Source organism: Lissotriton vulgaris, chromosome 7 (assembly GCF_964263255.1).
Source record: "Lissotriton vulgaris chromosome 7, aLisVul1.2, whole genome shotgun sequence".
In the NCBI taxonomy this organism is placed as follows: domain Eukaryota; kingdom Metazoa; phylum Chordata; class Amphibia; order Caudata; family Salamandridae; genus Lissotriton; species Lissotriton vulgaris.
In genome coordinates, this window is record NC_141695.1 from 1296798151 (window position 1) to 1296816343 (window position 18193).

Consider the following 18193-nt stretch of genomic DNA (forward strand, 5'->3'; position numbering starts at 1 on the left):
ATGTTCTAATGCAATTTCTATAGAAATCTATATCACCTATATTTCGCGCACCCTATCTAGCATATTATATTATATCTAAGAAGGTCTCATTCGGGCTTTAGCAGGGCGGCCCCATACCTCTCAATGTCAGTAGGAGCAGTTCACATCAACAGCTACCAGCTCTCTTCATGCGCAGCACCAAGTGTCTACGTTCATTCCGTGTAACTCTATCTTAAACCCGCGTAGAGCCCAAAATGTTGGCATCAACATTATTTGTGTTATGTCTAATGTGGTGCGAGGATCAAGCCTCCCAGCAACCTTGTGTTAGGTTAATTTCAGAGTGTGCAGCTCTCAGTGTGCAGACAGTTGTACCAAGTGTACCAGGCAAAGCTGATAGCATAGAAATAACATATTATTCTCAAATAAACCACCTCACCGCTTCTAGGGTGAAGGCGACAACAACAAGTATGTGTCGTGTGCAAAACTGAAGCCGAAGGAAAAAAGGCTGTTTAAACATGTAATGCACTCATGCTAACTTAACGCAATATATGTAACGAAGTATCCATATGACACCCCCCCATTGGTCCGAGCACCGTCAAACATAAGGGAAAAGGCAATACTAAACCAGATACAAAGATTGAAAGCAAAGTTCAATAATCTTGAGCTAAAATAAGCTAAAAAATATGTATGAATGCATATGTACGAATGCCTACAGTGGCCTCAAGTCTAAAAATAAAAACAAAACTTTCGAACCAAAAGTTATTCGCCAGGTCTCAAAATTATGAAATGTAGGACCAGGCCGCATCAATCCAAATGTCTGTAAGAGAGAAAAAAAATTTTTTAAGGCACTTATCCGATATCCAAAGTCATGTGCCATGTTGACGTTATCCTCAGCGACATCACGTGCTTGAACTCTCCATCAGCTGAACACAGTCCATCCCTCCAATTCAGCGAGGGGAAAGTCATATTTCACAACAAAGCACTCCTTCAGGCATGTCATGATTGGAAAGTATATGCAAAGAAAGTTGCAACAGCCTCCAGTATGAAATCACTGCCATCATCCGAAAATAGTTCAGCAATCCAATTCAGCAATGGGAAAGAACATACGTGCTCCTCCAGCATCGGATCCTCCTGTAACGTCAGAGGACAACTCGGTGGGTTCACCAGATCGCTGTGTGTCAGAAAGGCATCCGCCGCTGCAGAGATCTCCCATTGGCCCAGAACTCCATTTATCGCTGCCAAGGCCATAACTCTTTCGCCAGAACAGATCAGCTCATGAGCCACCACGGGACGCATTAGTTGATCAAAATCGACGTCAGGAGCAGTCCTCAAGCATAGGCACAAATCAATGGCCCAATCGAACTCGCAGCTCAGGCAGTGAAACACAGGTTGGACACACGTGAAGTCGGTGAACCGAAATGACAATCTATAGGCCGTGCTTAATGCTGCAAGCGGCAATGTTCCATAGTAATTGAGCATCCGATTACGGCACAGTGTCAGGAGGCGTTGAACGGCGTCTTGCGCAGGTTGGGCATCCATGTTTTATGAAGAAAAACACCAACAGAATGCCTGCGGCTACAGCCAGCAACACAGGTAGTCCACCAAACAAACTCGAAAAAATAGTGTGGAAAAACGTGGGAATGATACCAAAAACTTTTTCAAACGTAGTCACGAGGCCACTGCTCACTAACTTGAAAAAATGTGCCAGCCCAGTCGTTGAAGAAGCATTAAAAATCTGGTGTACCAGCTCGCAGAAATGAAACGGCAAATCAGTATTTAAAAGCGCCTGCACCTCTGTGCGGGTGTTGGCTATGTGAAGGACATAAGTTTCCCGGGCCGAACTCAGGGTCACTTGTTTTTGAGACAAAAGGGCCCTTATTCTGCTTAAACCATTGAATTTTGCTTCCAAGGTTGGAATCCGTGGCCAGATGGAGGCATCTAAAGACCCATGCGTGGGTGGGTATAGAACATTCTTGCAGCACACCACACGCTCTGATACAGTTACCACATAAGCCACACCAATTAATAAACCACAACATAATTCGTTGTTTAAAAGCAAATAACTACCATTAGCTAATAATGTAAATGTGGGAACCACTGCTGGAACTGGCGTGCCTTTTAAAACACATGCTAAATTTGGTCGGTCCTGATTACAAGAACCGTGTAACTGAATGTGTCTGCATATTAATGAATGGTCAGGTGACTGTGTGCATTCCTCACCATTAAGATTCACTTCTTTCCCATCCTTCAGACATCTGTATGTGTATGGTAATGACCATGCCTCATGTAGGAATGCATTGCCTAGTGGCTCATATCGTCCTATAGCAATATACCGCATACAGTTAGTAAATTTATATAAAGGAAATGGTAATGTAATTAAACCATGAATAAGCCACGTGGCAGTAGTGGTTTCAGCAACAGAGAAAGGTAAGGATTCTAGCTTCTCAATATGTAACATAGAAAATGATGCATCACGCATTGAAAGCATGCGCTGTTTTTCAGTAAGATTAAAAGGGGCGAAAAGGGATGAAACGTTCAATGAGGTCCAGGGAACTCGACCAGCCTTAATTGTCTGTAGAGTCCAGGCAAACTGCATTACAGAACGCAATTGATTTTGACCATGGTATAACGTGGACACTTCATCATGTACAATATCAACAACAGAAGAAACAATATTATCCAATGTGTAAATTCTGGAAGAAAGCGTGTTAATACTGTTATCGACCACTGCAAGCACTTTTTCCAAATTGGCTTGATCAATAGCCCTCAGGCGTTTAGCTGCTTCGACTTGTGAAAATTTCCAAATTTCATTGTAAACAGCATAAATAAAGCGTTTAGACCTACCCATAGTCGGGCCTTTTATAAAATCATTTAGCTCTATATTCTCATTCAACTGGGACAGATGCAGTTTAACTGCAGCTAAAGTGGAATGTTGTAACCAGTTCTGACACAATTTGCCTACTGAATAAGTTGTAACCGTGTGATCTGTGTCAAACCTGGGATCTGGCCTGATGTGTGTAAAACCTTCAGACAAACCCAAAAAACGACGTTGGCAAGAATCAGAGCTTCTTTGCCATAAAAGCCACCCAACTGGATCAAAACTGGAAATATTAAAGGAGGAATTCTGCATAAGTGCTTGTATCTCACCTATGGATAATGTAGTGAAATTACTCCAACCCGAATATTCTTCCAAATCAGGGATAGTAGGGGTATTTAATTTTTTAGATGTAGCCAATCCAAAACATGTTGTTTGGGAAACAGTCGAATTTAAAAACAACATGTGATTCGGGATGAGACATGCACGATGCAAAGCCTCAGTGCCTTGTACCTGCCAATCTTTGGTACCCCAAACCGATTTAAGGTCAATAGCATCCTTCCATAACTCATAGCCATCCACAGATAACCTTTCTAGAAAGGACTTTGAATACAACAATTTTGTGTCAGTTAATCTAACTTTGGGCATGAATTTCTGGTTCACTTTAAAATAAAATGACTCCGGATTTGATTGATTAAAATCTGTAAAGTAAGAATATTTCCCCAGTAACGTACTTGAGCTCCCCTGTAAAGGAGTAGGGCAATGTTCCCACTGAGTGTAATTCACAGGAACCCGCCTGGAACTTGTCTTGTGCAAGAAATGATTTCCATAATGTTGGTAACAAAACAAATCACCATAATTGACAGAATCTAAATATAAATCCTCATCATCAAAGGCCGCATAATATTTCAAATCAGAGAACAATGCTTCTACGGCCTGAAGATCCCAATCATCAGAACGAATATTTTGCTTAATCACATCTCCCATGTTTACTCTAAGCACATTAGGAACATTAATAACTTCTGTGGGGCCATGTATCTGAAACCTAACCGCATCCCACACAATCCCATCAAGGACAGGCCAAGCAGTAATCTTTACAGTTTTCAAGTCTCTCTTTAGTCTGTGTGCGGAATGTGAGGAGGAGAGAGGGGCCAATGTTCCATTAAGGTACCGAATTCCTGTTCTTTCTTTTACATAATGGCCATCAATCAGACGGAAAAAATAATACACAAAACCAATTGACATAAAAAGATAAAATGAAAATAGTATCAGCCAAATGTATGTCCAAGGTGGAACTAAAAAATGTTTTTTAAACAACGTGGCATATTTTGCAATAGTCGATGGTTTCTTTGAAAGTTCCGAATCAGAGTCAAAAGAGAATCTGGACTGGTTAGCCAAACGAGCTTGTATATCGGACATAGATAACTCAGCAGGTTCTGCATAGGTCAGCTCATCAATGTTAGTAATAGGAATAGTATTTAATAAAGGACTTGACATAGCAGGCATCTCGAGGGACACCTCCTGATCTGCACCAGATGTAATAGCCAGCACAGAGTTCCTCACCATGGAAGGACAGGATACAGCCGGTGTCATGCTATGAAGAATCGGCCACCCTGTGTGTCTTGACATTGTCAATAGAAATAAATCTGTTTTCTTTACGACCTGGAAGTGGTGGTAAAATGACTGTTCTTGTGCCCTTCACTCCAAGGACTCGAACCGGCGCTCGATATGAGGGACCAAACTCTTTTTTGTTATCGATCTTCTCTCGAACCAGTTCTCCAACTTGGGGTAGCCAGCCAACTACCGGGATCTGCAACGCATCATCCGACGTGGAGGGCAAGTGTTCCTTTGCAAGACTGTCTCTGGTCTTTTGTAGATCCTGTAAAACATTGCAATGTTCATCTACGTCAAAGGCCGCGGCCTGGGCCTCGCAGTCTGCACCATCAAGGTCAGGGACGTACATCTTGATACCAAAGAGCATTTCGTATGGGGTCCGCCCACCCAGAGACCTTCTAGGGAGATTATTAAGCGCACGCTGCACGCCATAGAGGTGGGTCAGCCAGTTTCTACCAGTGCCTATAACTCGGGCTGTCAAAGATTGCTTTAAGTCGCGGTTCATTCTTTCTACCACAGAATTGCCCTCAGGCCTGTAGGGACTTGAAAACTTCACCTGTACTCCCAACGAAACCATAGCATCCTTATACGCCTTAGAGGCGAAAGCCGGACCCTGGTCCGAATGGAAAGCACCACAAGCAAAGATTCCCACAAAGACACGCAAATCCTTAATGACAGTCCGTGAATCAGCGCTGCGATGCGGCCATAACCACACAAAGCGTGTGCATGAGTCAACTGCTACTAAGATGTATTTATACGCAGTATCAGAAGAAAAAGGACCGCAGTGATCCAAATAAACACATCCAAGTGGTTTATTAGAGATGTACAACTGTGTCTGAGGCGGACGCGCAGCAGTAGAAGGCTTGATCTGCTGACAAATGTCACACATAAGGACATAATCGCGCGTCTGTTTGTACAGTCCCCGCCACCAGAACCTCTGTTGTAGCTGAGATACAGTGGCTGAGATGCCCGCATGCGCAGACGCCACACCTTCATGAGCCGCTGTAATCAGAGAAGCTCTGCGATCCGAGTTGGGAACTAGACGCTCTCCAACTTCAGGAATTTTCACATAAGGAACCTTATCGGGACTTAAGTGGTATGTGTACTTCGAAGGGAACCCCGCAGGATATTTACCTCCCTTCGCCGTGGCAGCAACAGCCGCCAAGATGTCATCATCTATTTTGCTTTTGGACCTTGTGACTGCTGCAACTAAGTATTTTGATACCGCTGACTTCGCTGCTTCATCAGCAAGCGAGTTGCCAACAGCGTGGACTCCCACGCGCTGGTGGCCGAGAGTATGAATCACAAACACGAGCGGCAGTTTCTCTTTAAGCTCCGCCACTCGGACCCAGATCATTTTATGTTTTATTGTGCTACCTTTGGAATCACGAAAATCATTCTGAATCCAAAAGAACAAGTTCTCATTGTAAGACTGGACACAGTAGTAAGAATCACTTACGATTAAAGTCGTCGCACTAGCATCTGCGTACTCCAATGCGAGCATAAGAGCACGGAGCACTGCTAATTGTGCGGTGCAGTCTCCAAGCGTCTGCGTGTGCACGACACTGGACTTGAACTCATCGTTCACCATGGCACCGACCACAATGGCGCAAGCGGAAACGTAGGCATGTTTAGAGCCATGCGCAACCTGCGCCGAACATCCGTGTAAATGATACAATGGAAATCCTCCAACGGCCGCATTGCTAAAGGAGCAGGATGAACAAATTCATACTGCAAATATTCCTGCGACCGTAAAGCGGCGTCAAAAATAAACGTGACATCCTGAGATTTCAAGGATGTAGCCCACTGAATCCACCGAGGGTGCAAAGCTTTAGAATTCGGTACACTGGCTTTCGTGACCGCCTCCAAGGCAGGACACGGGGTAACAACCAACATGCGCTTTCCCTGCGACAGGGCACGTTCTTTAAGAATTGCCATCTGCACCGCCGTTAAAACTTTCTCCACAGTGGAAAAACGCAGTTCAGCCGAAGTGTACAAGTGTGACTTGTAAGCAATAGGTACAGTATCCCCCTCATTAAAAGTCAGGTACGTGAAACCCACCGTCCCAGGGATAATTCTTATCACCAGGTTGGTCTGGTTATCACGGGTCTGTAAGTAGTCAGAAGTGAGCAAATCAGCCTGCAAAGACTGCAGAATGGCTGAATGCTCAGGCAGCCAGCATGATTTGGAAAAAGATGGTTGTACCAAGGCATATAAAGGCTTGATACGCTGGGCATATTCCGGAATGTATGTCCTCCCGAAATTTAAAAAACCCAGTAAAGACTGTAATTTTTTCAGCGTTGTCGGAGAGCGCAACTGCGCGCACTTCTCCAGGAAATGAGGAGCCAATCCCTTTCCTTCATGGTTAAGTTCATAACCTAGAAACAACACTGTGTACTCCGCAATGTGTGATTTCGCAAAGTTAAACTTGTAACCCATGTCTGCAAAGTTACAAATTATGCTGTTCACTCGACACAGATGCACCCAAAGCTCATCGTCTGTGAGATAAATGTCATCCACATACGAACATGCAACTGGATCGAAACTCTCTAAAAGAGAGACTATGCGGGCGGAAAACACTCCAGGACTATTTTTATATCCCATTGGGAGTCGTTTAAACATTTTTTGTACGCCGCCGCAAGTAAAACTGGTCCATTGGGAACTTAGACCATCTAATCTATGTGCATAAAAACCATTGGAAATGTCAAGCGTGGTTTTAAACCGTTTACGCTCAAGACTATTCACTAGGGCAGAGCCGTGAGTATTCTGTACTGCACAGTTACGGCAATGCGAGTTCAAATGCCGGTAATCCAAAACCAGACGATATGAGCCGTCCGGCTTGTTAACAGTAAAAAGGGGATTATTCATTGGTGACACACACGTTTCAATTACACCTTGATATTCCAATTGTTCAAGGATAGCCGCGACCGAAGCCTTAGCTTCACGCCGTATGGGATACTGGGGTTGTGGCTGCGGCTGTGACCGCAACGGAATCTCATGGCTAGGGGACAATTTATCCCAGCCACACTGATTCCGGTACACAGCCGGCGCAAGCGCCAGAGCCCACTCTTCTGCAAAATGCAGCGCTTCCACTCTCGGCACAGTGTGCGCGAAACTGGGGAGGATTACCTCCTCCCCTCGCGGAGCTGCGAGAACAAAAGGTGGGGGCCAGTCAGCCTCCGAAAGCAAAATGTCATACGTATCCGATAGATTCTCCCAAAATACCCCTTTTACAGTTCGCTGCATGTCACCTTCAATTAACAGGACAATTTCAAAAAGTCTTTCAGGGGGAGCAACATGTGTATCAGCTGTTTCGATTACAACATAAGTGTCAGTCGCTGTCACCTTCAACAGTGGACGGAGGGCCTCTCTCACTATGGTAATCTCCGCCGCGCTGTCCAGCAAGGTCAGAGCCCACGTCAGATTCCGAAGCCGCGTTCTCACTATCTGGGGCATATCGATGCGCCGTTAAGGCCGCGACTTTCTTCTTGGCAAACTGCGGTCTCTTTGGCATAGAGTCGTCCCGCTGGTCCCCTTCACTTCGCGTGCGGGGCTGGCCACGTCCTTGCTGACCACCCCTGCCCCTGCCGCCCCCTCCACCACCGGTTGACGGAGCCGATGAGTCCTGAAAGGAACGAGGAGAGCGTTGGTCAGATGCCTGATATCTGTCAGGCGATTTAATCGTAGCGCGATCGCGCAATTCATAAACTCGCTCTGACTGCGCAGGTTGTGAAGGCGCGGGACTCGAGACCTGTGTCTGTTGTTGTTGTTGCTTACCCTGATTCTGCTTTTTAGGCCAATTTTTTTTTTTGGACCTGGGCTGTCCACCTGTTTCCGAAGACTGCCCCTGGGGCTGCTTCTTTTCTTTTTCAAGAAAAACCTTCGCACCCTTAGAATTGCGGCCAACCATTTTATAAGCCGCCACAATTATTCTTGCCAGCTGACGGGGTTTCTCGGCATCGGGAATTAACGCCAGACCATTGGCCACTTGAAAGTTCACTGCATCCCCTTTTACATTGGCAAGGATAATACCGCAAACTGTCTCAAATGAACCGTTCAGGCGCATACCCAACTCAACCGCCGACTCAGGTCCGTGATCATCCTGAACACGTTTGAGGATCGCAGACAGGTTCGACACTGACGGTGTGCCAAAGCACCGCGAGTAAACCGCTGCAAAAGTCTTACCCCATGTCTCACAGTCAACAAGTTCCGGGGCTAAATCTTTTGGTAAACTAAGCGTAAGAATCCGGTGTTTTTCACCCGGAGTCGTATTAGGAAACACAGCCTCCAGCTGGTCGAATTTCTCGGCAAGCCAGTAAGGAAAATCATCCTTATTGTCTGGCTTTCTGCCCATAACGGAATTCACCAAGACAGGACTGATTTTCAAACCAGCCTGTTCTGCTCGAAGCTGCGCACCTGCGGGGGCTGCGCCATGAATATTACGACCAATGTAATGAACAAGCGCTCTAATCACTCCAACCGCGACCTCATGAAGACGCCGCAGGTCAGCTACATTACAAGTGGTGCGATTAGGATGAGGAGTAAATCCACCCAAAGCGGGCCAATTTGTGCCCGGAATGGATAAGGGACCTAACCTCGGAGCCGTTAAAGAATGGGGTAGGGCGCCACCAAACCAAACTCCGTGCTGCCAAGCGTCTATAGGTACTTCCAGTGCTCTGTACGGAGCATAAGCCGCCGGTACATCCGTGGCAGTGTATGAATGGTAGACACCCGAATTAGCGTCCACTTCCGGAAATGTCACCCAGGAATAAAACAATTCGTACGGGTACGCATGTTCCGCACTCACTACTAGAACCACAGCTAAGCCTTCCGCGGGTACATTATAACCCCGCAAGTGGTCGCGAACCGCGACGCGGCTATGCTGCGCTATTTCCACTGCCATGTTAGCACAGGAAGAAGAAAAAAAGACAAAGAACACTTTGTAGCACAACTGGGTAGTGATTCAAAGAAACCTTTTTTAGAAGAATTCAAGCTTGAAAAGACCTATTTCAAAAACAGGTAGGTTTTCCGACACCGCCGTTTACCGGAAACGGGAATGAAGGCGTCAAGGTATGAATGATATACTACTCGAGTGTCATGAAATACGGCCAACCAATCCGTTGGGCGCCATGTAGCAGGGTTTCCGTTCTCCCACAGAACTGTGCATAGAGATCTAGAACCTCAGTGAGTTAGGATGATCCAAAAACTCATCTCAGTGTCAGAAATCTCTTTACCTAGCTAGCTACAGTGTCTCATGGATCATTATGGAATGATCCATGTCTTAGACAAACCAGAACATGATCTTTAGAATACCTCAGGAGTCGTGGAACACATGAACACTCTTTCGTTAGATAATCATTTCAAACCAAAACTGAGAGTCAAAGAACACAAGTGCAAGTTTGAAATATTTATTATTCAATGCAAAGTTCTCAAACGCAGTATCTTGTATAATACCAAAATGCAGATTATAAAAATCAGAGTCAGCAGCATAGTCACTAATCCATAGTAAGCAAAAGGTGCTAGCATGTTCTAATGCAATTTCTATAGAAATCTATATCACCTATATTTCGCGCACCCTATCTAGCATATTATATTATATCTAAGAAGGTCTCATTCGGGCTTTAGCAGGGCGGCCCCATACCTCTCAATGTCAGTAGGAGCAGTTCACATCAACAGCTACCAGCTCTCTTCATGCGCAGCACCAAGTGTCTACGTTCATTCCGTGTAACTCTATCTTAAACCCGCGTAGAGCCCAAAATGTTGGCATCAACATTATTTGTGTTATGTCTAATGTGGTGCGAGGATCAAGCCTCCCAGCAACCTTGTGTTAGGTTAATTTCAGAGTGTGCAGCTCTCAGTGTGCAGACAGTTGTACCAAGTGTACCAGGCAAAGCTGATAGCATAGAAATAACATATTATTCTCAAATAAACCACCTCACCGCTTCTAGGGTGAAGGCGACAACAACAAGTATGTGTCGTGTGCAAAACTGAAGCCGAAGGAAAAAAGGCTGTTTAAACATGTAATGCACTCATGCTAACTTAACGCAATATATGTAACGAAGTATCCATATGACACTGGGAGGTAATCTACCTCTACTTAGCGGGCACTAGTATGCATTACCATTAGTACTCATTTATAACTTTGCAGGATCTTTTTGTATGCATGTTTGAACGCAATGCCATGTGTACTAATGGCTTGTAAAGTAACATCATATATTCATTCTGGGAGGCTTGGGGGCAGTGCCGCGGGGTCCCAAGATAGTGAAGTGGACGATAGCGTGGTCGGTCCAGGTGAGCTCGGTGAGATGGCTGCACTTGACTCTGTCACTGGCCGTGAAGATTGGGTCGAGTGTGTGCTCTGCGATGTGAATGGGGTTGGTAACCAGTTTGGTGAGGCCGATGTTGCTCATGCTTTCGAGTAGGTTGGCAGTGTTTGTATCATTGGGGTTATCGAGGTGAACAATTAGGTCACCATGGAAGATGTCATTTTCAGAGTCGATGGCGAGCGGATTGATGAAATCAGAAATGGCATTGCAGAAAAAGGGGTGAGGTCATGGAGGTTTGTAGGTGTCGATGTCACTGATGGTGGTTTTAGTGACGGTTCAGAGTTGGAAGTTGAGGTGTTCCATGATTGGGGTGATGTTGTCTGTGGGGATGGTGCAGTGGATGGTTTCCTTGTGAATGATGGTGAGTCCACCTCTATGTTTGTTGATGCAGTCTCGGTGTGCGGGTTTGAGCCAGGTCTTGATGAGGAAGATGACATCAGGGTTTAGGGAGGTGATGGTTTCCCAAATATCAGTGGTTTAGGGTGGTCGTGGTAGGTGTGGTGGTGGTCGATGTGCATGCTAGAGCTTCAGTGTTGCAGGAGAGGGGGCAGTGTCGGCAGTTGAAATGTCCTACTGCAGATCGGGGAAAGATGCAGCAACAGTTGCTGTTGGGGAGTACTGGGTCCAGGGCTTAAAGCTCAGTAATGGTGTATTTTCGGATGGTGGTAGGACAAGGATTCCTTGTGCTCGGTATGGTCCAGGCTCGACCTGCTTCGCTGACCCAATGGAAAAAAATTAGGACTTTCACACCCTTTTTAAGTGGTTTTGCAAGAAAAAGGATCTTCAACATACATCCAGTTTCAAAGTCGCTATGTAAAGGGCTTTAAAGAATACATGTCATAAATCGTAACATCCATTTTAGATCCATCTACTTTAGGAAAATTGGGGCCGAAATTGTGAAAACGTCCCGATTTTACCGTTATGACATCTGACAGGATGTTAGGCTTCATAACGGAGTCTAACCCATGGTATGCACTGTTAAAATTGGACTATAACTGCAGTTTAATAGTGCCATCCTTTAATGTAAAGCAAGCTGCCTGTTGACTGCTTGGGTAAGGAGCTATGGGCCATATGTATCAAATAGGTATTTTGCGATTCTCAAATAGCGATTTTCTGGGAATCGCTATTTGAGAATCGCAAAATGCTATGTATGTAGGATTTGCAATACATTTTGCAAATTCTACATATTCCTTAATTGCGAATCGCAAATTGCGATTCGCAAATTGCGATTCACAATTAAGGAATACCTCTCCATTCATTCCTATAGACCTAGAGGCCCATAAGAATGACTGGGAAGACATTCTCAATTTGCGATTAGCGATTTGCGAATCGCAAATTGAGAATGCAATTTCAAGGGTGCAGAGTTGTCCAAAGGACACCCTGTTGCACCCCTGAAATAAGCATGGGTGCACATGTGGTGCACATACATTCCCTAAGGGCATGTATGCGCTTCACATAGCACTTTGAAAATGCAAAAAAGTGAATTTTTCAAAGAAATCACAAATTACCATCAACTTGAAGTTGGTGGTAATGTGCAATTTCTTAAGGCGAAATTGCACTTTTCTGGTGCTTCTTACATTGCATTTAAGGAATCGCAAAATTTGCGATTCCTTAAATGCAATCGCATTTTGCACGCAGATTTGCTACATACATACATTTTAGAAAAAATGCGTTCGCAAATGCCGAAATTCTGCGAATTTCGGCGTTTTCGAACGCATTTTTGCTTGATACATATGGCCCTATGGGTGGTGTGCAGGGACACGCTTGAAGAGTGTGTGCGCACTGTGAATGTTCCATGTGTGGATTAGAGTCAGCATGGAGAGTTTTTGAGGTCCTCTACTGTGTAGGAACAGTAATTTATTCTGGATCTCATGTGTGGAAGGTACATACATTGGAGAGAGTTTTTCTAGACAAGAATATAGATTGTAGCAATATTTTAGAGTGCCTTTGAAATAGACCATTATCAAAAAAATGGGGTCACCCAATACAGTCTTGGACCTGGGTTTTTAAGTGATACAAAATACAATGGTCCTAAACCTTCATTTACTACAAACAAAAAAAACTTTTAGAAGTAAAAAAATCTCTGGATCTCACTCACTGGTAGCTCCTAGTATTCAATACATTTTTGAGAAACAATACATTTAAAGAAAAATAAACGTGCCAAAGCCAACCATGACATAAACAATTAATATTTAATATTTCTTGCAAACAATGCTTTCCACAGAATTTTTATCATGTTTAAAAGGTTCAGTTGCTCCATAGGGGAACGTGCTAAAGATAGGAGACGGTGCTCAGGTGTGGAAAGATTGGAAAAGAAAATCCAAGTGAGATTGAAGAAGCTCAATAAACAAGCATTTGCAATGCAATAGGTCTCACATTATAAAAGTTTGAGCTATTGGTCTTGTAAATGATTTTTTTTAATTTATGTGTTGGTTTTGAAAATAGCTAAATTAATAGCTTTGTCATTTACAATGCCAATAGTTATAACTTTCGCAAATGTGACACCTATAAGATTTGTAATGCAACATGTTTTGTATTTACGTGACTTAGATGTATTGATATTACAAATAACAATGGCTTTTAATTTTTTTAAATAATTAATACTTAAATAAAAGTGATTGTAATTTATAATGGCTATAGCTTAAACTTTTGTAAATAACTTTTTTGAAGATTATGTTCAGTGCATTTTATTGTGATGAAAATCATTTTTGAACCAGTTGTTGTTGAATGGTTGCACAGATTCATGCTGTGATGGTGCGGAGTGATGTTGTGGTGGCGCTGAGTGATGCTGTGGTGGTGCTGAGTGATGCTGAGGTTGCGCTGAGTGATGCTGTGGTGGTGCTGAGTGGTGCTGTGGTGGTGCTGAGTGGTGCTGTGGTGGTGCTGAGTGATGCTGTGGTGGTGCTGAGTGATGCTGTGGTGGTGCTGAGTGGTGCTGTGGTGGTGCTGAGTGATGCTGTGGTGGTGCAGAGTGGTGCTGTGGTGGCGCTGAGTGATGCTGTGGTGGTGCTGAGTGATGCTGTAGTGGTGCTGTGGTGGTGCTGAGTGATGCTGTGGTGGTGCTGAGTGATGCTGGGGTGGTGCTGAGTGATGCTGGGGTGGTGCTGAGTGGTGCTGTGGTGGTGCTGAGTGGTGCTGTGGTGGTGCTGAGTGATGCTGGGGTGGTGCTGAGTGGTGCTGTGGTGGTGCTGAGTGATGCTGTGGTGATGCTGAGTGGTGCTGTAGTGGTGCGGAGTGGTGCTGTGGTGGTGCTGAGTGGTGCTGTGGTGGTGCTGAGTGATGCTGTGGTGGTGCTGAGTGATGCTGTGGTGGTGCTGAGTGATGGTGCAGTAAGTGCCCGACTGTTGAAGCACTTCTAGTGGAGATGTGTGATGTTTTTAAAAGAAACATAAAACAGTGGCTCTTTACTTATTTTATTTATTTATTTATTTTATGCGTTTTATATAGCGCAGACTTTACCCGAAGGTGTCAGACCGCTTCACAATAGGAACATAACTGATACATGAGGAGAAAATTACAAGTGAAGAAATTACAAAAGCAAACGTTAAGTTATGCCTGCAATGTCTTAATCCCGGGACACAGTATGCTGCTCTGTGCCACGGCTATACCTACTGTGGCAACAAAAAGTGTTCTTTTCAATTACTGAAAAACATGGCCGTGCCCGCAGAACCCAAGAGACCGCATGGGTGCGGGAGGCGAACAGAGAATAAAAGGGAGGGCTGGGGGGAGTGCACACGCATTGTGAAAGGGGGAGCAGGAGGTAAGCCCGAGAGTGGTGCGCGGCGCAACTAGCAACCATTGACAAAGCCAATAGTCCTTGTTCATTGTAGGTGTAATGTTAGTTGTTGTATTGTATATATGGCTGTAAAGACATAAGCAGCAAAATACCAGTCCGCAGCACACTATGCTAAGCACAGATTTTAGCGTAAATGTTTAAAACAACGATTTAACTTCTGGGCATTGGTGTTTAACCTTGTAGGGTTTAACAGATGCTCCATTGGTGTCATGAGCATTGGATGGTGCGGTAAGTGCCCAGCTGTTTAAGCATGTCTATTGGAGATGTGTGATGTTTTAAAAAAAACATAAAACAGTGGCTCTCATGCCAGCAATGTCTTCATCTCGGGCACCGGTATGCTGCTCTGTGCCACGGCTATCCCTACTGTGGCTACGAAAAGTGTTCTTTTTAATTACTGAAAAAAACATGGCTGTGCCCGCAGAGCCCAAGAGACCGCATGGGTGCGGGAGGCGAATAGAGAACAAATGGGAGGGGTGGGGGGGGGGGGGGGCGTGCACGCGCATTGTGAAAGGGGGAGCAGGAGGTGAGCCCGAGAGTGGTGCGAGGCACAACTAACAACCATTGACAAAGCCAATAGTCCTTGTTCGTTCTCGGGTAATGTTCGCACTATATTAAATCGCATTAAATAAAATAAAATAAATAGGTGTAATGTTAGTTGTTGTATTGTATATCTGGATGTAAAGACATAAGCAGCAGAATACCAGTCTGCAGCACACTATGCTAAGCACAGATTTTAGCATAAATTTTTAAATAGTAAATCCTTTTCTTCCTCTTTTTCAAAACTTGTACCGCCCTGCCCCACAAATAGCCTCTAAATAAAATGAAACACTATTGTGCAAAGCATCGCACACTGTCGAAAAATGAGCACAGTGCACATTTAAGTCACAGACAGCAGGAAGATCCAAAAGCAAAAGAGAGGCTTTTTTTCCTAAAAGCTGCACAAAGCAGTAGAAGAATAAAACCGAAGTATAGTGAAGCAAACCTACCGGGGGATGGTGAAGCGGTGACACGGCAGTGCAGTACGGTGAAACGGCAGGGCAGAGCAGAGAGTTGGAGCGGAACACAGTGGCGGAGCAGGCTCGGGACGTGGAAGGTGAAGCAGAATCTTCCGGGGCGGCGCAGGATGAAGTAGAGGCAGACGTGGGAGCTGGCGGACCGGCACTAAGGAGGCCAGGGAAACCAGTAAACCAATGTGTGATCCAGGGAAAAGCGGCAAGTGAAAAGAGGCAAAACTTGTAAAACCTGGAACATTGGAAATAGTAGAGAGCTGGGCAAAGCTGCAATTGTTTTTTTTTACTAAAAGGTGGGGGTTGAATGCTGGTTGCGGGGAAGCGGAGTGCTGAAAGCATTGGCGTCCCCTTTGAAGTGAAGCTCACGGCCTCGCGGCCGTGAAAGTGAAAGCGGGATGTAATTAGGGGAGAGGAGAAGTGAGGCCGAGCGCGCACTGCGCACGCTGGGGAAGCAACAGATGCCTGTGGGAGGGAGGCTGATGGCTTGATGTGGATGCGCTTTCCGCACGAGTGCACCACACGAACTGTCCGAAATCCGCAATGGTTTAAGACCTTGGTTTGCCCACTATACTCTCGTCTATTTATCCCTTACGGAATAGAATAGCCTCGACCTAAAAATGATTGATAAAGAATCTCAATCTAGGTATCCAGGCCATACAGTGTCCATAGAGTCCATGTCTTATTTACATTTTCATATAGACATGAGTAAATCAATGTTTTGCACGGTACAAAGAGGGGAAATGTTCCTGGTCCAGGATCAATGGGTTGTACTGTCGACGTTTCGACCCGACTTGGGGCACAAAGGGTACTTGGAACCTAGGCCTGTGGGTCTTCTTCAGGACTGGGGGCAAAGGGGGAGAGGGCGGGCAACCAACCCAGCAATATGTTGTCCTTGAATCACATCCGCACAAGTTGCGGTGGAGACTTTAGAAATCCCTTTCTATTTACAACACTAGAGGCGATCGTCCTCTGCCAAATATATCCATCCAGATAATCACCTCACCCAGAGTGTGGGGTAGTAAGACTGCTTTAATTGGTCAAAAGGTGCAATGAATGCCAGTCACTGCAGTGTGCTTTCCTTCCAAAGAATGTATTGTTTCTCAAAAATGTATTGACTGCTAGGAGCTATCATTGAGTGAGCTCCAGAGATTTTTTGACTTGAAAAAGGATCTTTTTGTTTGTAGTAAATGAAGGTTTAGGACCATTGTATTTTGGATCGCTTGAAATAGACCAGATTTCTGTGAAAAAAAAGAGAGAGACAGATGCACAGTGGAAGTGCAGTGACAGCCTCATGTTACATGATTTTTTTGCCCCTTGAGGTGTAACTGCACACAGTTATGTACAGTAGGTGCGTCGGCATTATCTCTCTTGTGCCCGTGTTTCACATTCTCCTATCAGGGAGCATCCAGAACCACTCCTTCATCCTCCTGCATTTGAGCGACAAAGACTTTAGCTTGATCAATCTGGAGCAAGTGTCAGGGACTGTCAGAAACCAGCTTGAGAAATTGATTTCTTGAATCCACATTGCTGGTTGCAAACCTAGAATAAATTCCAGGTAGAAACCAAGGTCAGTGTGCCAATATACTTATTACCAGCGTGTGGGTTGAAATCATTTGGGCTAAGACGCCACGCACCTGGAGAAACCCAGGGTCACATCTCCACAGGGAGACCTGTAGTCTGCCTGGATAAGCAGAAAGTACCTACTAGGGAGTAAGGGTCTGCATCCCTTAGAGGGGAGCCTACCTTGAGGAGTGATGAGCCCAGTTGCCTGGTGAATACAGAGCTGTGCATGGGAACTGGCCCTCACCCTGCTGGAGGAGCTGGATCTGACTTGAGGGAAGAAGCCAACCCACAGTGAAAAGAATACTGGAAGCATGTCTTGCAGGAGGACACTGTATCTAGAAGGAGACCACAGCTGATTTGGAAGTACAAATGTCAGAATAGTTTTCAGGCTTCCGGGGAATGTAGAGGTTACTGGGACACAACCAAGGTGCTTGAGACCTCTTACCATTGAAGTTCCGGGCCCACCTACTCCGGTTACTGAAAACTGAGCACAAAGTAGCCTTTTCAGCACTTGACTCTCAGGGTGGAGAGGTGAGCAGTCCAAGGATTCTCCAGGGGACTAGCTTTAAGAAAAAGGAAAAATACTTTATTACAACAACTGCATAATGCAACACAAATAGATTATGCAATTATAAATTAAGACCAAACTCTCAGTTCTAAACCCCACCGATCCCTGGGGCAGTGTTCAGTTAGCATTTACCTTCTCTGGTGTGTGGCCCTGGAGCGAGGTCCTTTCTAGGTGCCTTGCGTATGTGTGGCTCTGCCTTGTCTCTTGGCACTGCTGGTAGAGCTTCAGATGCAACGGAGGGTGCTGCAATATCTAGGTTTGCCATTCAGTCCCAAACCTCATCCCAACTTGTGATGAGAGTCTACCCATAAGTCACTGGTAAATCAGTTGAAGGTTTGGGCGTCCAGCAGAGGTCAAATGTCATAAGTTGTGCTAGCATACATCAAAGGTCCTGGGTACATAGCATGAGGGGGACAGTGAGATGTGGTCCGCTTCTCTTCTTCGGCACAGCACAGGAGGATCAGAGGGAGCTCCTGCAATGTCACTTGTGGTTGGGGTGACCACAGGCAGGTATTAAACTTG